Source organism: Myodes glareolus, chromosome 20, assembly GCF_982192425.1.
Source record: "Myodes glareolus chromosome 20, mMyoGla1.1, whole genome shotgun sequence".
In the NCBI taxonomy this organism is placed as follows: domain Eukaryota; kingdom Metazoa; phylum Chordata; class Mammalia; order Rodentia; family Cricetidae; genus Myodes; species Myodes glareolus.
Window position 1 is genome coordinate 50835125 of NC_142045.1, and position 26270 is coordinate 50861394.

The 26270-nt window shown below is 45.7% G+C and overlaps 1 long non-coding RNA gene across 1 annotated transcript; it reads left to right on the top strand.

The window, feature by feature from the left end:
* Nucleotides 1-419: 419 nt before the first annotated feature.
* LOC146890031 (uncharacterized) lies at nucleotides 420-24813 on the top strand. Its single transcript, XR_014999305.2, has 4 exons — nucleotides 420-597; nucleotides 20788-20939; nucleotides 21054-21407; nucleotides 22383-24813. It is a non-coding gene; the product is annotated as an uncharacterized LOC146890031 (long non-coding RNA).
* The last annotated feature ends 1457 nt before the right edge of the window (nucleotides 24814-26270 follow it).

Sequence of the window (26270 nt, forward strand, 5' to 3'; positions counted from 1 at the left end):
TTTGGTTACTGACTCAGAGAGGGTATGAGTTTTACTGGTAAGTGAAGCAAAACTCAGATTTATTTTAAAATAAACCAAATCCAGGCATAGCGTTTTTAGGAGTTATCCATGAATATTTTCCTTTCTTGAGCTGCTAAAGTGACATTGCGGGAGAAATCCTGAATGTCTGTTTTGTTTTTAAAACAAATACAATTCTTTCCGAGTGCCTACTTTCTTTAAAACAAAACAGCCTCTTATCTCCACATGTTCCTCTACATGGACAAGAAGCACGGAACTGAGAATAATGCTATGGTAAGCGCACATCCTACTCAGAAAGTAAGGAATTAAGAGCCTCCAAAGAGACTGCTGGAAGTTAAAGAGAAAATGACGTAAGCGCAGAGCGGCGCCGACTGAGTCACGGCGCAGTAGCAGCATGAAAACCAGGCTCAAGCGCTGAGCTTGGCCCAAATGTAATGCATTTGGGGCAGGAACCGAATTGTTTCTGCTCAGTGAGCTGCAGCTCAGGAAACCGTTTCTGTTGAGCATCCAGGACTTTTGGGAAAGGCTCAGGCAGACACCTGTCCCTGCTCTGTCTCAAGGCCAGTGCCAGAGTGTCAGGTGGGTGTCAGGTGGGCGCACGTAGCCCTCCTCCTCTCTTCCTCTGTACTGTTGGTGATGTGGAGATGTGGAGGAGTGTCTTCCGGTTGATTTTGTTTTGACAAGCTAGATCTGGAATTTCTTCTAAATTCTCTTTCCCCATTCCTTGATCAGAGCAGTCGCGCTCTCTCGTTTCTCGAGTAGTTTCCGGAGATGGTCTGTTCAGTGCCGATGATGCCACCCTTCCCCAGTGTTCACTTCTTTTTGGTGACCGCCACTGGATCTTGGCAAACAGCCAGAAATGTGGCACGACCTTTTTCTCCCTCCCTCCCTCTCTCCCTGCCCCCCCCCCGCTTTTCCCTCTCTCCCCCCTTTCTCCCTCTGCCCCGTCCCCTTTTCTCTCTCTCCCCCTGCCCCCTCTCCTTCCTTCCTCCCTCTCTCCCCCTGCCCCCTCCCCTTTCTCTCTCCTCCCTCTCTTCCCCTGCCCCCTCTCCGTTTCTTTCTTTCATGTATAATATTCTCTTACATGATAACCCAAACTTTAGGAAATTCCCTTTCTGACGGGCACATATAATTACTGCAATTTTTAAAGTCAAGAACTTGAAAGTGTGACACACGCGACAGAACGGATTGCTCTGGTCACTTCTAGTGTACAGCTGGGTGGTGTCCAGTTCATTCGCTTCGTTGTGTGACCGCGATCCCGAGCCCACTCCAGAGCTCCTCTCATCAGGTCCCGGTCCGAAAGCGTTCTCCAACACGAGCTTCCGTTGCTGCCTCTCCAGGTTCTGGCTGCCACCGTTCTGTTTTCAGTCCGTATGAATTTGACCGATGGAGGAGTCTTACATGAGTGGGATCCTGTGAGTCCCTCCCGCTTCTGTCTGATTTCACTAAACATAATGTCCACAAGTGTTAGGAGCTGTGAACCTCCAGATCCTGAATTTCTTGTAAACAGCTTGTTTTCCCCTGATCTGAGTGCCTACAGCTGCTCTGAGCGAGAGACCCTCAGGAGTTCCTGGTGTGTTTGGCTGGGGCGTGGCTATCCCTATATAAGCTGCCCTGGGACACAATAAAGGGGGGCATTCTAGGGGCATTCCTGTTTCAAGGATGACCCGCAGCTCTGTCTGTGTGTCTTTGTGTGTTTCAGTCTCCAGGCCCTTGCCCAGCTCGGGAATGGTACTATAGTGCCGGCTCTGCAATACAGCTGTAGTAGCATACTGTCAGGTAGTACAGGCGGGTTCTTCAGCACTGAACTAAGTGTCAAAATTGCCTACGTTTAAAAAGACTGACTAATAGTCCCATCGCATGTAGAGCCTGCATATAGCTTGCCCATTCACCCATCAGTAGACATTGAGGTTCCGTCTACCCCTTGACTACTAGAAATGACAGCTCTAAGAATATGAGTGTAGGAGGGTGTATATAAATTAAGAATTAAAACTTATTCACTACATGCAAATTGGATAATCAAGTAAATCTGTATGCACACACCACAGAACTCTGCCCTCTCCTAAGACTTTGCTTTATTTATTTATCTATCTATCTATCTATCTATTTATTTTAAAGAAAACTGCAGGTGGTGATGCATACCCTTAATCCCAGCACTCGGGAGACAGAGGCAGGCGGATCTCTGTGAGTTTGAGGCCAGCCTGGTCTACAAGAGCTAGTTCCAGGACAGGTGCTAAAGGTACAGAGAAACCCTGTCTCGAAAAAACAAATTTTATTTATATATATTTACATATTTATATATTATATATAAATATATATTTATATATATAAATATTTTTAAAAGATTTATTTATTTATTTTGTTTACAATATTCTGTCTGCATGTAGATTTATTTATTTATTATGTATACAATATTCTGTCTGTGTGTATGCCTGCAGGCCAGAAGAGGACACCAGACCTCATTACAGATGGTTGTGAGCCACCATGTGGTTGCTGGGAATTGAACTCAGGACCTTTGGAAAAGCAGGCAATGCTCTTAACCACTGAGCCATCTCTCCAGCCCCAATAAATAAATCTTTAAGAAAAAAAGAAAACTGCAGATTTGGAAGAGGCTCGCTGTGCATCCTTCCCCTCCTGGTTGACTTCGGTGTGTGGGTGTGTACTTGTACCACCTACTGACTGATGATGGGTGGTCTGTTGAGCATTGCTGTTTACCTTATTTCCTGTGCATCCTTGTTTGAACACATCGTAGCTCCTGCTCTGCCGGCACTTGCAGAGGCAGGTCAGTATTGTTATTCCATAGCACATACTATTGTAATGCATCTAGGATAAGTTTTTACCCTTTTTCAGTTTCCCCATTTTGAGACAGGGTCTCATGTAGCCCAGGCTTTCCTCAAAGTCCCTATATAACTGTGGATGACCCTGAATTCATGATCCTTCTGCCTCCACTTCATGGGTGCTGGGCTTTCAAGGGTGTGGTGCTTGCCTGGTGTTGGGGGTCAGACTGGGGACTCAGCATACTAGTCAAGGGCTCCACTAACTGGGCCACAGATGAGAATCTCTCTTATTCATTTGGGTTCAAGCTGCTGTGAACGGCCATGTCTGGGTTCGTGGTCCTGCCGCACCTGGAGTCTGTGTGGATGTCTGTGACCTGTGTCACCTTGGGACCACAATAAAACAATGTATTATACAATCAGAGGGCCATGCTGAGCCGGGCTCGCCTCTTGCTGGACCCCGCAGCAAGAGAGCTGGCCCTAACCCTCCTGAACTTGGGAGGAATGCCCCCCCCATACACCACAGGTGAGGGAGAACTGATCCTGATGTCATGGGTGTAGGAGACTGGGAGGTGAGCAGAATTAGGGTGTATGATGTTGAGTTCCCAAAGTTTCAATAAATAAGTTACTTTAAATAATAGAGAAAGAAATCTTGTTTTTTGAGACAGCCCTGACTGTTCTGGAACTCACTCTGTAGACCAAGCTGGCTGTGGACTCAGAGATCTGCCTACCTTTTCCTCCCGAGTGCTGGGATTAAAGGTGTGCACCACCACCGGATGTCCCTTATTCTTTCTGTAAAAAGACTTGGTTCATTTCTGTGCACCAGTCACATTTGTGGGTACCCTTGGTGGCCAGAAGAGGGCATCAAATCCCCTGGAGAACTATGGCTGTCTGGACGTGCTCTAACCGGCTGACCCATCTGTCTAACCCCTCCTTCCTAGGTTCTTGTGTGAGGACTCTGGAAAATTACTCCACCACCCCGGAACTAATGCAGTGGCTGCAGGTCTTCCTGTAGAACCTGTCTTTATTGAAGAACTCAGGTGATTTGTGGCTATATTAAAATTCTCACACTTAGTCCCAACTGCCACGAATGACCTGGAGACCTGAAGCAAAGCAGAGAAGTTTTCTTTAGGAAGTTCAACTTAATCACTCCGCTGTGCCCCCGGGTGTCTAGGGACTAATGTTTAGGGCGACTGACATGCCTGTGGAGTGTGTGCCACTGGCTTTAGTGTAATCTCCCCAAATCATGGCTTTGCCTACAGGGAGCGGAATCAAATGAGTAAGTGCACTTTCGAATTCAGTAAATTAACGGAACACTTGAGCAAATATTTTGTCCTATTTGAAGTACAATTAGCTCTTAGTTTACAGTTTGGTTTGCTCGCTGACACTCGCAAGGCACTAAATATGTGTCAAGTGAGCTGGGAAGAGCTGTGTTAAAGATGCAACAAACAGTGTTTGTTGGAGAACTTCCCACGTAAGGGGGCATGGAAATCTTGAATGAAATCCATTTCAATGGAAGATCATTAGAATGTGTACATTTAGCGCTCAACAGGGGAATGTGAGGTTCCCTACAATATCAACACTGTCTGCACTGTTCCCTGGAGAAATTGAAACCCACCATGTGGTGCCAGTGACTGGGCCCAAGGAAGGGAATGGAAGCCAGTCTGCTCATGACTTGCAGGCTTCCGCCCAATGGCGTGGTATTATTGTGGTCAGAAGTGAGCAACTCCTGGGCTTTCAGTGTAGGCTCGGGCTTAGGTAGCTTCCGCCCAGTTTCTCCATGTCTTGGGAGCACGGCAGAGCACATTCACAGTGACCGCATCCTTTCTTTCAAAGCATGTTTGTGTGCTGTGCAGGGTTTTCCCAGACCGAGGGATTTCCCACTGCTCAATAATCACACACACATTTCCACTTTCTGGTGTTCATGACACTTGCCACAGACTCCCATTTCATCATCTCGTTTTGCCTTTCTCAGAAGTGACCGGCATTGTCAGTATAGACTGCGGGCTCTATCCAGCTTCTCCTGTGTACTTCCAGAATATTTTTACGTGCTACTGTCAAAGAATTTGGAGGCCTGAGCTTTTAGTATCTATTATGGCGCTCCTTATGTAACTATTTTCTTGCCACCCTTCACCCGCCTGTTACATTAGCTATGCCTTTGCTCACCCAGAACAGGACTTTAAAACAACAGCAACAGCAACACTTCGAGGAATAGATCAATTTAGGAAGAGTTAATTCATGCACAAAAGCACAGTTTGAAAGACTCCCACACTCATGGGTACCGGAATCAGCCTAGGGGTCTATCAGTAGCTGATTGGAAAAAGATTATGTGGTGTGTGTGTTTTGTGGACTTTTGTTCAACCATAAAGATCGACATCATGCTGTTTGCAGGAAAATGGCTGGAACTGGAGAGCATTATATTAAGAGAATAAGTCAGAATCTGAAAGGATGTATCATACGTGGACTACTTTTACCCATCTCAATCCAGCCATCTGTCCCCCAACCATCAATCTATCAGCGGTCGTTCATCCATCCATCCATCCATCCATCCATCCATCCATCCATCCCTTCACCTATAAATCATCTATGCATCATCTATCCTCTCTGTCTGTCTGTCTGTCTATCTATGCCTACTATTTACTTACACATCTCTATAAAACATAAAATGAAAAGGAAATTATTTGGGAAGAGGAAGAGGGACCAGCATGAGTGGAGGCAAGAGAGGGCATCGGGGGCAAATATGATCCAGGTACGTGATGCACCTGCATGAAACTCTAGGGAGGGCCTAGGGATGTAATCGACTAAGTAGAGTGCTTCTCTGGCCTGCACAAAACCCCGAGTTTGATCCCTGGCACTGCAGACATCAGGTGTGCCGGCATATACCCGTGTTCTCAACACTTGGGATGACAGGAGGATGAGAAGACATTCAAGGCCTTCCTCCACTGCACAGCAAATCTGAGGCCAGCCTAGAGTGTGTGAGACCCTGTTGTTACTGTTACTGTAAGATCACAGGCCAGAGGCCTAGGACTGAGGTGGGTTGCCAGATGTGTCTTATCAGGCCCTACACTGTTATGGGGAAACTAGAATATCAAGGGCAAGGATTTCACAAGAAATAAGGATTTCTGTTCTACTGGCCCACAGCTCCAGGGAGGTAGATGAAAGAATTTAGGTCATGCACCTTGCTGGGGTTGTAGGCTCTCTGCTGTTTGGCAGAACCCTTTTCCAGTGTGTACTTATATGATGTCATTTTCTTAGCTGAGCAGGGAACACAGTGTGACAAACGTTCTGCTCTCAGCTTTGCTGCCAAAGGGATCTCTCACCCAGCTAGACTGTGGGTGGAGACTCCACTTGTTGGTCTCAGGGTAGACATTCCCTAAGGTCTCTGCAGCTCCCCACTGCTCCTTTGACCTGGCTGGCTCACTGTTTATGTTCATCTTCACAAACTCCTCCTAAAATAAGCCACCCGCACCCCGTCCCTGCTGCCTCTGTTTTTAGTGGCAATCACGTGCTTTCTATTGTGTATGTGTCTGTGCCTGTATATGTGCATAGCCTCCCTGAAGTCTCGCCCCTGTGCATCTCCATCTTTCTGTGTATTTGTGTGCTTGTATTACCTGCACTCTCGGGGCTTAGATCTCCCTTAGCAGGGGAATAGGAAAGTGTCCATCTCCACTGTAGGTGGATTTTCCTGTCCCACCATCCAGCTCTCAAGTAATCATACAGAGACTTTATTAATTATGAAAGCTCTGCCAATAGCTTAGGCTTATTTCTAACTAGCTCTTGTAACTTAAATGAACGCATTTCTATTAGTTGACTTTCTGCCTTGTGACTTTTTCCCCTTTACCCTGTACCTGCCCATGCTGCTTTCCTGCTTCCTTTGTGCCTGGGCCGGCGACTCTCCCTGTCTCTGTCCTTCCTCTTCCCAGTGTCCTCTCTACTCTGGAAATCCTGCCTAACTTTGGCCATTCAGCTTTTTATTAAACCAATCCAACATAAATATTTACAGTGTACAGAAAGACCACAGCACTCCACCTTTGCAGAGGGCAGACACCTCCCCTGCCACTACATACGCCACCATATGTTTCCACTACATACGCCACCAAGGGAACTGTGAGCTAACCCATTGTGACGTTCCATTTGCGTGGTCAGTTCCCTACACACTTTTGTTTGTTTGGGTCCAGGGCTTGTTTGGTACCCAGGCTGACCTAGAACTCACTGCGTACCCTAAGCTGGCCCCAGACCCATGGGAATCACCCTGCCTCAGCGGCTTTCTGAGTGATGGTATTACACTGTGTGCTACCACTCCTGGCTTGAAACACTGCATTCAGTGATTATACAATGTAATATTATGTTTATAGGCTTTGATTTATTCAACCAATCTCCTATTTTTTGACATTAGTCTACTTTCAATTTTTTATACTACAGCTAACACTAAATCAGGATTTCTATCTTTTCCTGTGGTTTTTAGGGGGATACGGGGATGGAGCGAGATTTAACCTGGTTCTCTCTCCATCCAGTCTCTAAAAATTTCTCTGCCTGTCCGACTCCTCTTACCACAACATTGTTTGAATTCTTGATACTTTTGCAGGGTTTTGAGGAAGGAATTACAGAAGCACAGGAAGGTAGGTATGCAAAGCCGGTTAAACTGGGTAAGGCCTAGGTCACGTGAGGGAGGGCATCCTACTGTGACTGGCATCGGCTTATCAGTTTTTCTCAGTGTAGGGCACTGGTGAAGAGCCTCTGAGGACCTAAGCTTGACTAAAATTTTTTTTTCAAAAACAACTTAAAAATAATCAATATGTTCAGCTTTATTTTATTTTTATAAATGTCCTTTTTTGTATTTGAACTAATCTGGTTCTTAGACTGTTCTCTTAGAAATTTCTCTGCCTTTACTTACTTTTTTTTGTTTGTTTATTTGTTTTTCGAGACAAGGTTTCTCTGTAGCTTTGGAGCCTGACCTGGAACTAGCTCTTGTAGACCAGGCTGGCCTCAAACTCACAGAGATCCTCCTGCCCCTGCCTCCTTAGTGCTGGGATTGAAGGCGTGTACCACCACTGCCCGACTTTTTTTTTTTTAACAGTCTCACTACGTGACCCTAGCTGCTTGGAACTGGCCTCAAACTCAGAGATCTGTCTACCCTTGCTTCCCGAGTGCTGGGATTAAAGGCATTACTACCATGCCCAGGAAGTTCAAACTAAATAAACCTTTCCTGCCCCCATTGCCTCTGATCAAAACATTTTCATGACAACAACAGAAAGGTAGGTACGAACTCACTGTGTTGGGAGCTAAGCCTGTGTGAGCCATCGGAGACATGGCTTTTCAAACATGGTGTTAGGAATATTATTATTTTTTTTAAATTTATTTATTTCATATGCATTGGTGTTTTTGCCTTCATATATGTCTGTGTGAGGGTGTTGGATCCCGTGGAACTGGAGTCACAGACAGTTGTAAGCTGCTGGGAATCGAACCCTGGTCCTCTGGTAGAGCAGTCAGAGCTCTTAACCGCTGAGCCATCTCTCCAGCCCCAGGAATATTATTTTAACATGTGCTGCATTTGTTTAACTCTGTGATGCTATGATTCTTTGCCTGTCTAAAACACCTGATGGTCTAATAAAGAGCTGAATGGCCAATAGCGAGTCAGGGGCAAGGATAGGAGGGGCTGGCAGACAGAGAGAATAAATAGAAGGGAAACGAGGAAGAAGAGGAAGGAGAGAACAAGGAGCAGAGGGTGTTAGGGGTCAGTCACCCAGCCACCCAGGCAGTCACAGAGTAAGAGCGAACGCAAGATACACAGATGCACGAAAAGGAAAAAGCCCAGAGCAAAAGGTAGTCAGGATAATTTAAGAAAAACTGGCAAGAAATAAGCTAAGCTAAGACTAGGTGATTATAAGAAAGAGTAAGACTCCATGTGTGATTGTGTTTGGGAGCTGGGTAGTGGGCCCCTCAAAAATCCAAGAGAAAAACATTGCACTACACATGGATCTTTGCAGTCCAACCTCGGTCTAAACCAAAACACAGGTGAGGGGTGTGGCCAGAAGCCCTCATGACCACATGAGCTTTCTAGAAGATTAGGCACAGTGCAGTTGGATAACAAAACATAAATTCTTGTTTTTTTTTTTTTAAATTAACTGCAAATACTTAGTTTGGAAACCAGCATTAAGAGAGTTGACATTTATCTTGATCTTTCACGTCTTATTAAAGTCACACCACTATTCCAGAAATTCTACTGCTGGTGAATGATCACAGTTGCAGATTTTATACAAATATGGAAGAAAAAAAAATATTCCTTTTAGCTCAGGAGTAGAGTGTAGTTCTGCCTTTAGGTTCTATTAACTGTTAAAGAGCCAAGACCTGACCGGACACATTGCCAGGCCTACACACTGTAGGGGTGCTGTCTTTGGGGTGCTCACGGATCTACAAAACTTACATTGTCTCTTGCTGCTCTCTGATACTCCTGTGTTGCTGTTCTACCTTGAGGCATTTTGTCTGGTAAGAGTGAGAACCGTTCAATAGAGGGAGTCTTCCAAATTCTTCAAAGTTGAATTTCAAATGCTTCCAGGGTAGGAGACTTACATTTCCGCTTGTGGAATGACTGGTTTCTCGGGCAGAAGAGCAGCACTGACCACGAAACTCATCTTTTTTATTTTGCAACTGTGCACACCTTTTACTCTCCCACTTTACTTTTGAAAATGTCTGCGTTCATTTCTGTCTGTTATTTTGATTTTCCAAGGCAGCTGTGAATTCGTAAGTTTCAGAATTGCTCTTGAATGCTTCACCGACAGCAGTGAACTGGGTGACCCTTTCTCACCCATTCTGTTCTCAAGGTCGAGCTACTTTCCACTGTGAAAAAATAGCCGGCAGAACAATTTGAATGAGGAGAGATTTCTTGTGGTTTGTGGTTTCAGTGGGGTTAACCTCAGTCACTGGGTCTTACACAGGACATCATTGTGATGGAAACATGAGGTTCTCAAGTCATGGCGGACAAGAAGCAAAAAATGAGATACAAGGAGGGGCCAAGGCAAGAAAAAGGCCTCAAGGACTTGTTCCTAGTGACCTATTCCTACACCTAGGCCCCTCCTACCTTTCCCTGTCTTCCCATAATGCCACTGTGCTGAGGATCTGTCAAGAGATCAATTATTGATCAGGGCAGAGTCCTGTCATTCCATCTCTGGAAACACCATCACTGACATTTGTAGAGATGTGTTTGATTAATCTTAGTGTTTATTAATTGGATCAGCTCAATAATAAGAATTAACCATCTCAAGTTCAGGCTAGAATGTTATATATGCTGTTCTACTGAGTTGTTTTGTCTGTAATGACATGACCATTGGTTTTTGTCCTGACCAGTGGGATACGAATGGAGATCCTGAGCCCTGGAGGGAAGAGGAATGAAAGGGACAAGAGACACAAGAAACGGACAGCAAGTCTGTATTCTGATCAAGCTGCCAACTTTATTTTTTCTCAGGAGCATTATATAGCAAAAGGTGTGGGGGGGTAGGTAGCGGGAATGTCGTTGATCTAACTGGAATGTCAGGAATGGAGACTTCCCTAGCTTATAGGAAGAAATAAGGAAGTGCTGAGAGTCTGTAAATATTTACTAACAAGAGGAATGCAGATTACTTCTGGTGCCTGGGATCCACAGGTGTGAAGGGGATCTTAACTCACAGGGAGATAAGGGATATCCTAGATCGGAACTTGTCCTACAGAAGCTTCTGAATAGCTTACTTAATTTGTGACTAAGATGACTATAATGAAATGCAGGTCTTTGCTTCCAGCAGGTTTTCATAGGGCAGAGATTACTGTAGTGACATATAGGGAAAGTTGGCCCTGTTGCCATGGCAACAAAATAAGCAAGCTAATATAGTGCTTTCTAGGTTAGTAGGAGAAGGGGAAGGGTCAGGACCTTTCCCTGGGTTTCCACCCATTGCTCGCTCCTTCCTTCCAGCTGCAGTTCTCTCCGTGAGCAGGCAGAGTGTGCAGGAGCTGAAGGGTTACTGGAGGAATCCGTCAATGTAGCTTTTATGAGCTCATCACCTGCACAGAGATGGGCATTTTCATTGATACATCAGCTTTTTAACCACATGCTCCTGGAAATGGCCTATTACCCGTGCGTGTGTGTGTGTGTGTGTGTGTGTGTGTGTGTGTGTGTGTCCTGTTCTCATCACCATGCTCACTGACATCAGCCAGTGGGCTGGGCCTCTGAGCCTGCAGGAGGTGGACAAGCTGGGCAAAGCGTTGTTGCCCGTCCAGGTTAAGAAAAGGCTCAGCAGCATTTCATGGGATGGCCTTGACCCAGGGAAACTCTACACCCGGCTGCTCCCAGCAGGAAGGACCCTAAATTCAGGGTGTGGCATCATTTTCTGGTGGTCAACATGAAGGGCAATGACGTCAGCAGTGGCAGGGTCCTCTCAGATTATGTGGGTTCTGGGCCTCCCAGTGGCATAGGTCTCCACCTCTATGACTGGCTGGTGTACATGCAGGACAAGCCACTGAACTGACCATCCTCAGTCAAAGGTCAGGAGATTGTTGGACTCTAGCGTCCAATTACCAAGGAGGAGGAGGAGTCGCCCCAAGAGACCATCTCTCATCACAGCTGATGTAAAAGCATGAGGATTTTATTAATTCTGTCATGACAGGGTCTTCCAGCGGTTGGGAGGCTAGAAGACCCTGAATGGCTGGTACAGGCTATTTTTAAAGGGAAAAACCACAGAAGGAAGGGGGGGGGGGGTGTCTAGGGGTTGTTCTTTAACTATTATGATTGGCTTATTCAAAAGGGCTGTTACCAATAATTGGCTGGAGAGTGGTTGCCAGATCAGATGAGGTAAAGAGACACTTCTGAGCCTCACTTTGCCCCTTCCCAGGGACTAAGTCAAAACATCAGTAACTGAGTCAACACCTAATGGTTCTCTTGCCCCTATTCAGGGAGATGGAAAGTTCCCAACATCTCAGTATGTGCATGTATAGCTGTTATGTCTTTGGCTCCCAGGGGAGGAGGGGAAGTACTGAGAGTTGTCAGAAATGGCTTCAGAATTGTCTTAAAGTTCTACAAGATCACCACAGCAGGGTCAAGAAGTATCACCTGGGAGCCCCGGTGGCAGACTACCTGTTTAAACTGTATGAGCAATTATCTGGGAAGTAGGGGAGCTATAGAGGTCAGCAGTCCTGAGGACCTCCCCGCCCCCCAGTATTGTCAAGCTGTGCAAAGCCTGCTGTTTCTCCTCCTTCCGTCCTACCCCCTCGCAGGGAGTCCCGAGCTGTGCTAGGATAGAGGTGTTGGCTGAGTTCCCGCCGCCCATCTTTATGATTCTAATAATCACATCCCGGTTTACGTTTGTTTGAATTTAGGCTCCATCTGGGGGTGTTTGGTGTTCTGATGGCGTCCTTGTATTGTTAATTTAAGATTCGCAATTCTGGAAAGTAAGACGCTCTGCCAAGACCAGGTCCACGTGAGGGCGAGGGCTTGTGTTGTATGTAAGTGGTTTGACAAAGACTCAGTCCAGAACCAGGCGCGGTGGCATCTTCTGAGATGTGATGTTAGAGTCCTGTGCCCTGACTGAGACAACCCGAGGCTTCCATCTCAGCTAAGCAGGACAGTCCAGCTCTGGCAGGCGGCTGTATAGGTGTCGATGTCTTGTAACTGTCCTGAGGCGAGGCCATGGAAAGAGGGGGCTAAGTCTTGCTTAGAAGTGTGTGTTAGTATTCAGGCATCTGTACTGGCCTGCCCTTGGGGTCCTGACAGTCTACGACCTCAGCTGCAACCACTAAGAGCACTGCCTGTGCACCGCTGTTTCCTTTTAAAAGGTGGGCTTGCTCACCCACCTCCCTCCCTCCCTCTTCCCTTCTCCCTCCCTCCCTCCCTCCCTCCCTCCCTCTCTCCCTCCCTCCCTCCCTCCCTCCCTCCCTCCCTCCCTCCCTCCCTCTTCCCTTCTCCCTCCCTCCCTCCCTCCCTCCCTCCCTCCCTCCCTCCCTCCCTCCCTCCCTCCCTCCCTCTTCCCTGTCTCCCTCCCTCCCTCCCTCCCTCCCTCCCTCCCTCCCTCCCTCCCTCCCTCTTCCCTGTCTCCCTCCCTCCCTCCCTCCCTCCCTCCCTCCCTCCCTCCCTCCCTCCGTCTGTCTCTCTCTTCCATACTCTTGTCCTCAGGGACCTGTCTGTGCCCCCTTCTCTCTCCTCTTCCAATAAACCTCCCACCTCCCGTGTGAATACTGTTGTATGGTGTGACTTCTCTTGGCCGTGCTTTTTAAATTACATTGGTTGGTGAGAGAAAGACACACCATGCAGATCTCGGTCACATGGAGAGTTTTGGGGGGGGGGAGCAAAGGGAAAGAAAAAGGGAGCACAGAGCAGCCTGTAGGAAGAGAGAGAGAGAGAGAGAGAGAGAGAGAGAGAGAGAGAGAGAGAACACAAAGACCTGCCTCTTTCTCCAGAGGAGCAACCGGAAAGAGAGCGGGTCTCTTAAAGGGGCCTTTTGCCAACATTATGCCTGAATCCTAACACTTGGCTGACTTGGAACTCTCTCTGTAGATCAGGCTATCCTCGAACTCACAGAGATCTGCCTGTCTCTGCCTCTGGGGTGCTGGGATTAAAGGCATGCACCACCACTGCCTGGCTCTTGAAACGTTCTTAATGCTGGCTGCTTTCCATCATTCTGTTCATCTTCCTCTGTCCTCTTTTTATTTCCCAGAGGGTGAGAAGGGTGAAGTCGGTGACAACAGACAGTTATTAAAGTCCCACTGATGGGGTCATTTATTCCGTCCAATTGACTGTGGAACACAGTAGATGTTCGAGAAAGAATGGGCAAACTAAGAAGTGAATAACAATAGCCCGTATTCAAGCAGCCCGTATCAGACCAGACAGAGGCTGTGGCCCGGGGTCCAGACCATCAACAGTTGCAGCTAGCAGGGGAGAGCAGACAACGTGCCTCGGTCGTATTATCTGTAAAGAGCAGAAATACTGTTTTATGTGTTGCATATGTGTGTGTGTGTGTGTGTGTGTGTGTGTGTGTGTGCACAAGGAGGCCACAGAAAGACACTGACTGTCTTCTTTTACTCTCTGCTTTATTGCCTTAAAACAGAGCTCACTCTCTGGACGCAAACTCCTCTTCTAATCTAGGCTGGCTGAGCAACGGGTGCTCCGCCTGCCTCTGACCTCATGTTGAGGTTATTGCCATGTGCTGCCACACATGGGTGATGGGGATTTGAACACGGGTCCTTATGCTTACCAAGTAATGCTGTTGCCCACTGAGCTATCTCATCTCTTCAGCTGTCCTATCTTTTAAACTTGCTGCAAAACTTCAGTGCTTTACTAAGTAGCTGACAAGCAGAGCCCCTGCTAGATGCAACGCATCATATGCTTAGCTGTTCTGGAGGCTCTCGTTTTATCCTGATAGCCCCTTGATGTACATTTCTATGCCTAGCAGGTGAGGAGTCTTCAGCTTGTGGGGCTGTGTAGAAAGAGCTCGCACTTAGTTCTGATCCAAGGCTGGGTTTTCTTCCTTTTCTTTTCTTTTCTTTTCTTTTCTTTTCTTTTCTTTTCTTTTCTTTCTTTCTTTCTTTCTTTCTTTCTTTCTTTCTTTCTTTCTTTCTTTCTTTCTTTTGAGTATAATAAAGGATTATTTATTTAGGGGTAGACTCACAGATCACAATCCTCTGCTGGAATGGGGAACAACAACCGAATCCTGCAGCCAGAAATCAGGCCGAACACATACTTTACGTCGGCATATATATAGTGTGAGGCCACACACAAGTGGGCGGGTAACTTAAAGGCTACTGGTGGTGAATTCCTACAGCACCTCCCCCAAGGGTGGGTTTTCAATGTTAAAGATATTTGTTCTGGAGATGGCTAATTTTTTTTTTTTTAAAGAAATTCAGTTAACTTTCATTTCTGCCACGGTTCTAGGTCTCTAGATGTTAGGTCAAATCGCTTTATACAGAGAAAGAAAATGAAAGGAGGTCGGGGGAGGTGACAGCCAAGGGAAAGCCTGTGCCAGGAATGAGGACCCTTAAGAGAACATCTCGGTGGACCCTGGGGAAGAGAGAAAGAAGTGCTTTAGGGTAACTGAGGAACGCAGTCGACCAGCCCCGTTTCAGATGAATACTTGCTTTGTTCTCCAGTGTCAGCGCCAGGCTTCTGCTGAGGTTCCTCTTTGCTCTAAAGCGGCCTCATTTTTCCTTTTACTTCACACTTCCTTCCTTCCTGCCCAGATACCACTGGCAGCAGCCCAGTGGGCGCTCTGGGACAAACTGCTTGCTCCTGCACCCCATCCTGGACCGGCCCTGTCTTGTTTGTTTCTTGATTCATCTGTCAGGGGCACACCCGCACTCTGCCAAGACGTAGAGGAAGTTGGGGTGGTCCTCCTGACCACTTGGCACAGTGCTGGTGGAAGTGTGCACACATTAGCAGTTTGGAATCATATTCAAAGCTCTGGGCGCTGTGTGTGTGAAAACAAAACAAACAGAAAGGAAGGGCAAGGAATGTGCATTGTTTATACATTTGGTGAGGTCATTCACTAGCCCAGGGAAATCGGGAACAAGGTCAATTTTGTTTTCTTTTTAGCCAGGAAAAGAGTGTGCTGTTGCAGAGAGGAACGGGCACTTCTAAAGCTGGCAAAGAGGAGATTCTCTGTGTAAGGGGATATTGCAGTTGCTGGAGGGCGATAGGAATGTTCTTGGGTGTTTAACTCCTGCTGTGTTCACAGTACCGTGTGAAACCACTCCCAGGGCCAGTGTGCACTGACTGCCCTGCACAGACTGCCTAAGAACGGAAGAGGGCAGCTCACTATGCCTTATGAAAGACTTTATTAGAATTCTAGAAAACTGGCCTTTGAATGAAAATGGTAATATTTGCTTTTCTAAATGAATGAATGGCATGATTCTCTCAATGGTTTCAAAGCCGGGGTGGGGGTAGGGGGAGCCAGTCATTAAGTCAAAGGCAAAAGGGAGTTTTCCAGCTGATCTGGTCTGGTCTGATCACATTGCTTTATGACCCTGCAGGATTATCTGAGGAGGGAGTGTTGAAGTCAGGACTAAAGACCAGGCTTTTACCTGTATTATATATTGTTTTCTGTCTGAGTCTTGCTTGATCTAAGGCTTACTCTGGCTTACTTTTGAAATCCTATATTGTTCTGCTGCTATTTTACATTTGTCAGTAATCTGATTTTGTGAGTGAACACTTCAAAGATTTATTTATTATTGTTCTGTATGTGTGTGCCTACATTATTTTTATTTGTACCACATGTATGCAGGTGCCTGAGGAAGCCAGAACAGGGCATTGAATCTGCTGGAACTGGAGTTACAGGCAGCTGTGAACCACCATGTGGGTGTTGGGAACCAAACTGGGTCCCCTGTAAGAGCAGTAAGCACTTACAGCCTCTGATCTCCGAAGTAGACACTTCATTTATTTATTGAGGTTTTATTTATTTCTATTTTATTGTATGGGTGTTTTTTCTGCATGTATGCCTGTGTGGAACTTGAACCTGGGTCTTCTGCAAGAACAGCCAGTGTTCTTAACCACTGAGTCATCTCCCCAGCCCCTAAGCAAACACTTTAAAGGCAGAAAACTAGCTAGATGGTAGTGGTGCATGCCTTTCATCCCTGCACTTGAGAGGCAGAGGCAGGCAGAGATCTCTGTGAGTTTGAGACCAACCTGGTCTACAGAATAAGTTCCAGGACAGTCAAAGCTACACAGAGAGAGACCATGTCTCAACCCTTCCCTACCAAAAAAAATTATATATATATATATATATACACACACACATACATACACACACACACACACACACATACACACACACACACACACACACACACATATATATATATATATATATATATATATATATATATATATACATATATAGTTACTTTCCCAGGTTGTCCTGCACAGTTTCATCTGATGATGTTTAACTCAGATGTCAGAAGATGAATCTAATAACGGAAAGTGAGTTTGAAAGCAGGGCAGGGTGTTGGCAAGGTGACAAGAGTTTCTTCTAGTTAACCTCTGAACTTTGTGTGATTCTCATGGTATGCAAGATCACGGTGCTTTCGGCTGAATATACGGTCTCTCTAGTGGCCCTGTTTGAAATTTGAAATTGGTTGTTGTAATGCTTCCATGGAAATGAGAGCATCTAAAACACCTAAAAATTATTAAACTCTTAGGGGATAAAAGCCCCCAATACTATTTGCTTTATGAGATACCTTGTTTCTGAGCCTTGTGTCCTCCCCTGAACACTGATGGACAAAGAAGAGGTATGGCTACAGCGTGCATTGTTTGGTAACTAAAAATAAAGTTTGCACATTAAAAAAAAACCCATGAATTTTGAAGTGACCAGTTTCATGTGTTCTAATAAAATCATCTAATATAAAGTCTGGTGTTGCCCTGGGGTTATCTAGAGCATGTGATTAATTATTCTGAAGTACAAGTACTGCCCACTAGGGGCCATAATGTCCTAGGACAGGCTCCTTTGATGGGTTTAGATTTTAGTTCTTGTTGTGCCTGAAATCTAAGGACCTTTCTGCTTTTCTGGATAGAGTCTCAGATGTTTCCACATAACCATAACTGGCTGTGTTCTGGGGTCCATGCCTATGTACTTCCTGCTCAGTGTAATTCTGGGCTATGTGCATCTGAATCTAACATCTGTCTGTGTTTTTTTCCTCATAAGATTGTGACTGATGGTTGTGCATTCCTTTGTAGTAGGCTCACATTTTCTTTCCCTGCCTTCTGTGAGCTCTTACTCTGTTATAAATCTTTACCCATTTAAGCAGAGTTTAGTTTTTTGCACCATGGAAGGGAAATTAATTTTAAATGCCTTCTTTTGGAGAGGAAAAAGAAGAGAGACAGAGAAAGTTGCTTAAACTGCTAGTTAAATTGAGCATCAATATTAGTGGGACTAGGATGCAAACCGGGAGAGCTGATGGGAATGGGTACATATATTAGGGTCAATATCTACTATTCAGTTTATATGGCTAAAAACGAAAAATGAGGATTAACTGAAGGATAGAGAAAGCAGTCTAAAGCTGTGTGGGAAACTCCCTCCTGCTGGTCAGTTTTCACATCATTAGAAGGTCCTATGCAGGCTGTTGGTAGAGAAAAGACATCAGTGACCTTACCCACTGCTGGGCCCTGCATGCTGCAATAGCATCCTGTCAGGCGAGATTCGCCCACTGGTGCAACAATGGCATGACTGTTAGAGGTGCTTCGTGCTTTGTGTTTTAGCCCAGTCCAAAGCCCATAGTTGTGGGATTCACAGACCCTAGGAAACGTAGGAAAGAACCTACTAGCATCTTGTTAAATGTGGACAAATTGCCTTCTGCACATTTCCTTTTGGACCCACAGACCTGGGCTGCTTTTGCTCTTAGTAAGAGAAGCTTCATTTCCTTTGAGAAGCAGACAGTGCAGAACCTCATAGTCAAGTGACTATGGAGTGCTCAGCCTAAATGAGACTTCCTCCCCTGAAGCCTCAGAGTTCAGGAGACATTGCTGACGTGGGGCCAGAAAGAATATTAGAGCTACAGGGTAGGGAGAATGCTGCAAAATGATGTCTTCTGGATGTAGCATGGGCACTCCGCTCACAAAGTGGCAGCCGCTGGGGCGGCCTGCGTAAGACCTGTACAATAGCAAGCCAAGGAATATCACTGTATGGATGATAGTGGTGGTGGTGGCTCATGAAGTTCCACCTCTATTAGCAGTTAATGGCCACTAGGAAAAGGAGAGTTAATTTTCTTCAGTAGTGGTGTCTGATAGGTTTCCCATCTTCCTCTGAATGGCCATACACCCATGTTCATGTGAGCAGTACTAACTGGACTCAATGAGTTATGAAAAATAATAGAAGACATGAAAGTAGGAGGGGGATATGTAGGGAGGGTCTGCAGGAAAAGGGAGGAGAGAGTAAGAGCTGATTATTATCAAGACACATGGCACACACTTATGAAATTATCAAAAAATATTTTGAAAATATAAAAATTAGGATATGAATTGTTCAAGCAAATGAAAGGTCTGTATTAACTCATTAGCTGATGATAACTTACTAGATGATTGCTTCATTCACTGTTAAATTTTAATTGCATAGTCATAACTTTATGAATATATTCTGACAATAGGCCATTTCTCCATTTGACAGCCAATCCCACTAGTCCTGGACAAAGCTGGCAGCATTGCTTTACGTTCACGGTAACAGCAACTGTGTCCAAAGAATCGACTGTAGTCCAGGCTGAGCTATACAAGCCAACAGACTCCTACCACACTTGGGGCAAAGAGCACTTGTAACCAGAAACATGGATGCCTCTCCACACATGCCAAGCAATTTGCGGCAGACATTAGCTGGGTGTCTCCTGATTCAATTCCTCTCTGACACTATATCCTCAAATAGCTCATAGGTTCAAGGTTCAGTTCCATAATACAATCCCTGTTCCAATGCCAACCTTAAGTCTGGGCCTCTCCTTCTTCTTGCCAACCACCTGTAAGTCAGGAATTTCTAGATGCTTTTCTCTGGTTCAGTAATTTGTTAAAATACCTTAGAAAGCGCAGGGAAAGTTAAAGCATCTTATAAACCTCAGGGAATATTTCACTTACATTTATCATTTGCGAACACATGTGCATACCTGTGTGGACATGTAGCACATGTGAAGGCCGGAAGAGGACATCAGGTGTCCTTTATCACTGTGCCTTATTTTTGAGGCAAAGTATCCCTCTGAACATGTATTTCACTTTTTTATTTTATTTTTTATTTTTTTGCCTAGGCTGTCAGTCACAGTGACCTCAGTGACCACCCTGCCTTCATGTTCCCCAGAACTGGGGTTATTGTAGGCATGTATGAAACATGCCCTGCTTGTTACATGGGTGCTGGAGTTGAAATGACTAAGGTGATGTCATTTTTTTTTATTGCATTTTGTGTTTGCTTAGACAGTTTTCAGCCCTCACCCCCTCTCTCCATTACAGTCATGACAACACATTTTGCCTTGACAACACATTTGAGATTCTCATGGCCTTGATCATGGCCCAGATGTATTACCCAGAAATAATTAATGTAAACTAAAATAACAAAAGAGATATGTCTTTAAAAAATAACTTGTATGCCAGGTTTAAAATAATTGTTATGTTCTACTAGGACATAACGTTTCAAAGTTACTATAACCCTCATTTTACTTTGATGTAAATTATGGTATTTGTGGTTCCTGCCTTTTATAACCCTGTACTGCTGAGTTTGGGCACCAAGAGACTTTTCAGAGAGGCACAAGTTCACTTTCAGTCTGGCCTTCAATAAAAAGGACTTAAAACTTGTAATTGGCTTAATCAGTGTGCTTGTCAATAAGTACCTTATGGGAATCATTTTGCTGGCGTCCCCAGCGAGATCCCCTACCCCCCGTGGGCCTCAGTCCCACTCTTGGCAGTCCTGGCAGGAAAGGTTGCAGGGGAGATGCCCCCTGACAAGTGTTCCAGGGTCTCACACCTGCCACTGAGTCTGGAGAGGTCTGCAGTGACTGCCACGTACCCCATGCCAAAGTAGAATCCTTTGGACACTCCTAGGAAGTAAGTCTGTACTGAGTTCAGTTCTGGTTCTGGTAAATAGAGGTAGACCCAAAGGATTTGGGATCACTTTGAGAGAGGAAGGTTCTTTGGGCGAGGATATGGTGGGAGGGAACCTTTTTCCTGGTTTGAAAAGGAAAGCTGACAAACTCATCCTGGGCCAGAACCTGCATTTAATGACTTCCTATGCTGTGAGAACCCTTCTGAGATGGACACATGTCCAACGGATGCCAAATGCCATTAGTACTCAGAATCAGAGTCTACTGCCTGCGTCAGCCCCGGCTCACTTTCACTGCGGTGCAGAATCTTAACCTGTGGCATCAGTGGTTGATGACAACCCGAGGTCCTCTGGGGTCCCCCTGTGTGACTATGAGGATTTCTGAACATTTCTCAGGCCAATTGCCAAGACTTCCAGGACACTGACTTGCCCGAGGCAGAGCCCGATCAGTTTGCCAATAGAAACTCTCTTTTCATTAACAGGGTGACAAGAGCTGGAGCAGCAGGAACTATGGGCCACCATATTGGTATAAGCCTTGCCACAGGGTACATTGGCCCAGAAGGCAGAACAGATTGCTCTTAGGCAAGCCTAGCATTGGGGAAAGGACAAATGAGTAAACATTTATACAAAGCAGGTATGCTCTTGCTATCCTTCATGTCCATGCCATGATTTATAAAGATAGAGACCTATTGACTGCTGAAGAAAAAAACTGTTCAAAGCAAAGAAAAAATTCTCACTATCCTTACAGTGGTCTGCTCTCCCGAGGAGGTGGCTGTTAGTCATTACAAAGGCATCAAACAGCAGCACACCTGAAACCAAGGCAGTCAGAGGCAGAGCAGGCACCTGACCAGAAGAAGAGGAAGATGCCGGTGGACCCCCTTTTTGTTTCCCCCATTGTGTTTCCTGCTCTACGGCTTCTTCCCCAGCCGACCTACTCCCAGGAAGAAGAGAACAAGATCTGCTCCCAAGACGCAAAATAGGATCCAACTGGATGGTGGATCTTGCCAGACTCGGGAATTACCCTCCCTTGAACACCTTTCGGTGCGCCAGCTGCTTCAGGCTAGCCATTTGAGTGCCCGCCAACCGAGTTATTATGCTCCAGGTATCCAATTCTGCATCTCTGAGAGAGGGCAGACTGCCTCTAACTGTCTCTCCTGCACACAGGCCAGCCAAGGCAAGGGGCAAAATGCGTCCTCATGATTCGTGTGAGGGGACTAGCTCTTCATGAGAAATCAGAGGTTGATTTCACAGAGACGAAGCCTCTTCATGTTGTGTCTAAGTATCTGTTAGTGTTGGTGGACCCTTTCTCAGGATGGGTGCGACCTTGATATCCACAGAGACTGCTCAGACAGTGCTCAGACCCTCTTACAGTGGTTCTTCCTAGGAGCAGGCTGCCCTGTCAATCGGCTCAGATAGGAACCTGCCTTGACTTTGTCCAAAACCCAAGCGGTCAGTCGGGTCTTAAATGTAACTGGAATCTCCACTGCACCTACTCACTGCAGGGCTCTGGACAGGTTCAACAAATGAACTGGACTATTAAGTCAACCCTCTCTAAATTAATTTTGAAAAGTGGTGAAAATTGGCCCAACCTTTTATACCCGGCCCTTTCTCAAGGCAAGAGGTACCCTCTATGAGGCATGATTTACTCCTTATGAGATCATGTTTTGAATGTATCTTAGTCATCATTCTATTGCTATGAAGAGACACCATGATCAAGGTGTCTTTTTAATTGGGATCTTGGTTATCGTCTCAGGGTTTAGTTCACTGACATCATGGTGGGGAGTATGGCAGCATGCAGGCAGGTGCTGGAACAGTAGCTGAGAGCCCCATCCTGATTCTAGGCAGAGAGAGACAGACGCTTTACACATCAAAGCTTCATCTCCAGTGACGGATTTCCTCCAATAAGGCCACACCTCCTAATCCTTTTGAATAGTCACCATTAAAAATAGTGGCTAACCATTCAAATGTCTGAGCCTGTTGTGACCATTATTCAAACCAACACATAAGGGCAACATGGTGGGTTGTTGCCCTGTTCAAGTGACCATATCATTGAAAAATTACTAATTGGTTTCTATAGTTTCTCCAACAGATCCAGACTGTGGTTCATTCCAGGGTGTGAAACACCCTTCTAGTTCCCTTCTTGGTGTCCTGTCATTCATTTTGACCCCGGGGACCAAATGTGCTTCAAGAAGTTTCAGAAAGAAGGACCGGCCTGCCTGCAAAGGATCGCATCCTGTCATACCGAGAGCACCAACTGCTGTCTAGGTAGTTGTGATCCCTGACTGGATTCATCTCTCCTGTGCTAAGCCTGCTCCAGACCGGGACAGGAAATGGATCAGAGCCACACAGGCCAAGACTCACAAACAGGCATTTTATTTGGTTATATATCCCCCCTTTCTGCCTCTTGAAATACTAATCTCACATTTACCCTTTGTTGTTGCTTTTTTGAGACAGGGCTTCCCTGTGTAGTCCTGGCTGTCCTGAAACTTGCTCTGCAGACCAGGCTGGCCTCGAACACGGAGACCTGTTCATCTCTGCCTCCTGAGTTCTGGGATTAAAGGTGTACGAGACCACGTCTGGCATCATGGTTGTTCTTAACTCAGAAGCATAGTTTGCTCTCACAGAGACTTGGTTTGCCTGTGCCATTGGTCTCAACTGCTGTATGCCTGCAAAACATCTGTGTAACAATTCAGTGTTATGTGTAGTTATAGTTATACACGTATTCCCCCAGTTGTGTGCTTACTGAGGACCCCTGGTGGTACAGGAGAGCTTTGCCTCCCTAGTTCCAAAAGAGGTAGGAGCTGGGTGACAGGGACTGCTGCCCTGTGAACTATGAACCTAACCAGAGGAGAAAGGGGCCTACAACAGATACATTTCAGAGGTGGATGGTAGACATCGTCACTCCATGCCCAGGAAACATCTCTGACAGAAGTAGGCCTCCAAACTTTAGCTGGCTTAATCAGCCCGGTTGCCAATAACTCTCTCTCTCGTGAATCACTTCAGAATCGAATGGAAGTCTTCATGGCTGCCCAGCAAGCACTCCTAACCACTGAGCTCTTTTGCCAGCCCACACTTTCTGTCTTTACCAGACCCAGCTGTGTGCTCACCACTTCAGAGCCCGTATTTAGGTGGAGTTCAGGAAGGAGGAAAGCGGCTTATTTAGGGGCTGGCCCCAGGGGGAGGGTTATTGTCCCCTAAATCAACTGTCTTCAGTAGTTTAGGAACAGAAAGGGCTTTTGTAGAGACGAAAGGCATGCAGGGGCTAGTGGGTGGAAAGGGGTCTCCTCAGCCAGGGCCTGTGTTCTCCTTCCTCTTCTTTCCATCCATGGGTTAGCAGTTGGTTTTATCTCTGAGGCCAGTTTCTGTACTTCAGATCAACTCATTATTTTCTTACATGTTAAATATTACCTCACTTTTAATTAAAGGACAAGACTTGCGAGTTCTTGGTCTGAACTCCAGTGCTGTCTGAAGATCATTCGCTCTCCTAGGCTCTGGAAACTGACGGAGGATCAGTGATTAGGGAGTCCTGGGATTCATGTTTAGGTGGTTTCCTGCAATCATTGAATCTAGCAGCTTGTGTTCCACTCAGTGAAGGGAGTTTTTTGTTTTTTGTTTTGTTGTTTGTTTTTAAGTTACTGTACTGAGTAAATGGGAGGGAGCAGGAGGAATGAATAACTTTTGTTTTGTTTTGTTTTTCAAGACAGGGTTTCTCTGTAGCTTTGGAACCTGTCCTGGAACAAGCTTTTGTGGACCCAGCTGGTCTCGAATTCACAGAGATCCTCCTGCCTCTGCCTCCTGAGTGTTGGGATTAAAGGTTTGTGCCACCACTGCCCAGCCAAAATACACATACTTTTAAGTTTTAGATAAATATTTTTAAAGCCACAGGATGTAGAGTCTTCTTACGAAGTTAGGAATTGCCAGTTTGTAGTCTCTGCAAGAAATGATACCTTGTGGTTGTCTTTGTGGGGCGTCCAGTACAGCCCAGAGGGTCATCTGCGGCAGCTGTACTTTCAGATTCAAATGGCCGAGTTTATTAACCGTGTAGTAAGAGAGGGAAAGAGAACAAATATCAGGATGACAGATAATAAAACTTCATCAGATCTGCCGCTTGTGACATCCAGCAGAGAGGACTAGTGTGGCCTGATGGGGAGAACCAAGGAGACATCATTGATGAAGTGGGCTTAAGGCTTCCATCAGGAATCCACTGGGGAAGGACCAGCCATACTGGAGTTCTCATGGCTCTTGTACACACCGCAGACATTCTTATACCACAGGATCAAGAAGAGTCACCTGGTGGAAAGGGTTCTCCCTTTGGTTTTTCTCTGGTACACAATGTTTTCAGTATCCTTGGGTGCTCGTTTTGTCATTTCAAAGCCTGGGAGCCGGCTCACTGCTGCACAAGGGACTTTAGAGGACGCTTAGAAACAACCATGCTTGGATCTGAAGTGGGTGCGGGGAGGCCTTACCCTGCTCCCCAAGCCAGCTTCTTGGTGAGTTTAGACAGCTCATGATGATTTGCAATATTTGCATATTACAGTGGGGGTGTGCAGGTAGAGGGGCATATGGGGAAATAGAAATGGACTTAGGCTGTTCCTTATATGGGAAAACAGATGGATTTAGGCTGTTCTTAGAGCACCGAAGTTGATCATAAATGAGGCTGTGTCACAGACAGGAGTATTTTCCCAGGCAGAGAAAGAAGAGCTATGAAAACTTTTCATAATGATAGCTTTATATATTGATGAAGTATAAAAAAATCTTCATAAATATTTAAAGTGAATTAGTGTGACCTATGAGCAATAATAATAGGAGAGTTTTACTCTGTGCATAGAATAATCTACAATTGCTACAGTAATTTACATCTTGATGGATATTTAATATATTCATTTTATCTGTACAAAGGTTTAGTCAATTCTCCTCTTTTTTATTTATTTACTTATTTTTTTTTCACTGCTAAGATACTAAGAAAGAGTAGAAAACAAGCAAGTCTGAAGGGTTGGGGGGCAATATTGTTTCACTTCTTCTCTACTTAATCTCACCCTAGCCCTAGCTATGTATGCAGAGTGAGTGAGCATTTCTGGAGGCACTGGCGCCCTTGTTACACCCAGATTATGAAGTTCCCCCAAACCAACTAGGGGACCCAGTCCTGTATGTAAAAGCAAAGAGCCTTTATTCTTAACACAAATTTGCAAACTCGGACTCTCCCCGTGTCCAATGTTTTGGAATGGTCTGAGAGCCCTGAGCTCAGTTAAGATTGGTTTTTTATAGTAGTTAAGGTAGGGGTGAGGGATTTCTAAGGTTCAGGACCCTTGATTGACTGACATTTGTCTAGGGTGTCCTGGTAAAAAACGATGGGTGTGTGCTGGGAGGTGATCCTATCTTCAATAGTAGGAATATTAGGATTTCCTTTGGATGGTCTGTTCCTGGGTGGTGCCTGGGTAGTCTCAGTTTGTGGTCTTTCTTAGAACCAGGTACTGCCTTAGGGTAAACTACTGAGAGTCAGGCCTCTCTTGAGTTTGTCATCGCTGGGTCCTATACCCTTTCCTTTTACTTGAGGTTACCAGAATTTAGAATGATATCCACATACCCAGTGGCTCAATAGCAAACAAAAAGGTAGGAATGAAGGTCTCAAGCATGGTGCTGAGGGCCCTGCCTGCTCCCTTCTTTTGTTACGAATGAATGAAATTTATGCCCTGGCAATGCGGGAGCAGGCATGGGCAGCCTGTATATGGCGGTTCTGTTGAACTTGTCCATCCTGGGTTTCATGGTCTAACATGATGAGGACAACTGACCAGGTCTCTTCCTTAGGAGGGCACCAGATCTCATTACAGATGGTTGTGAGTCACCATGTGGTTGCTGGGAATTGAACGCAGGACCTTTGGAAGAGCAGGTAGTGCTCTTAACCACTGAGGCATCTATCCCCTAAATGAACCATGTAAGCTCCACTGGAAGGACCAGATAACTTCCT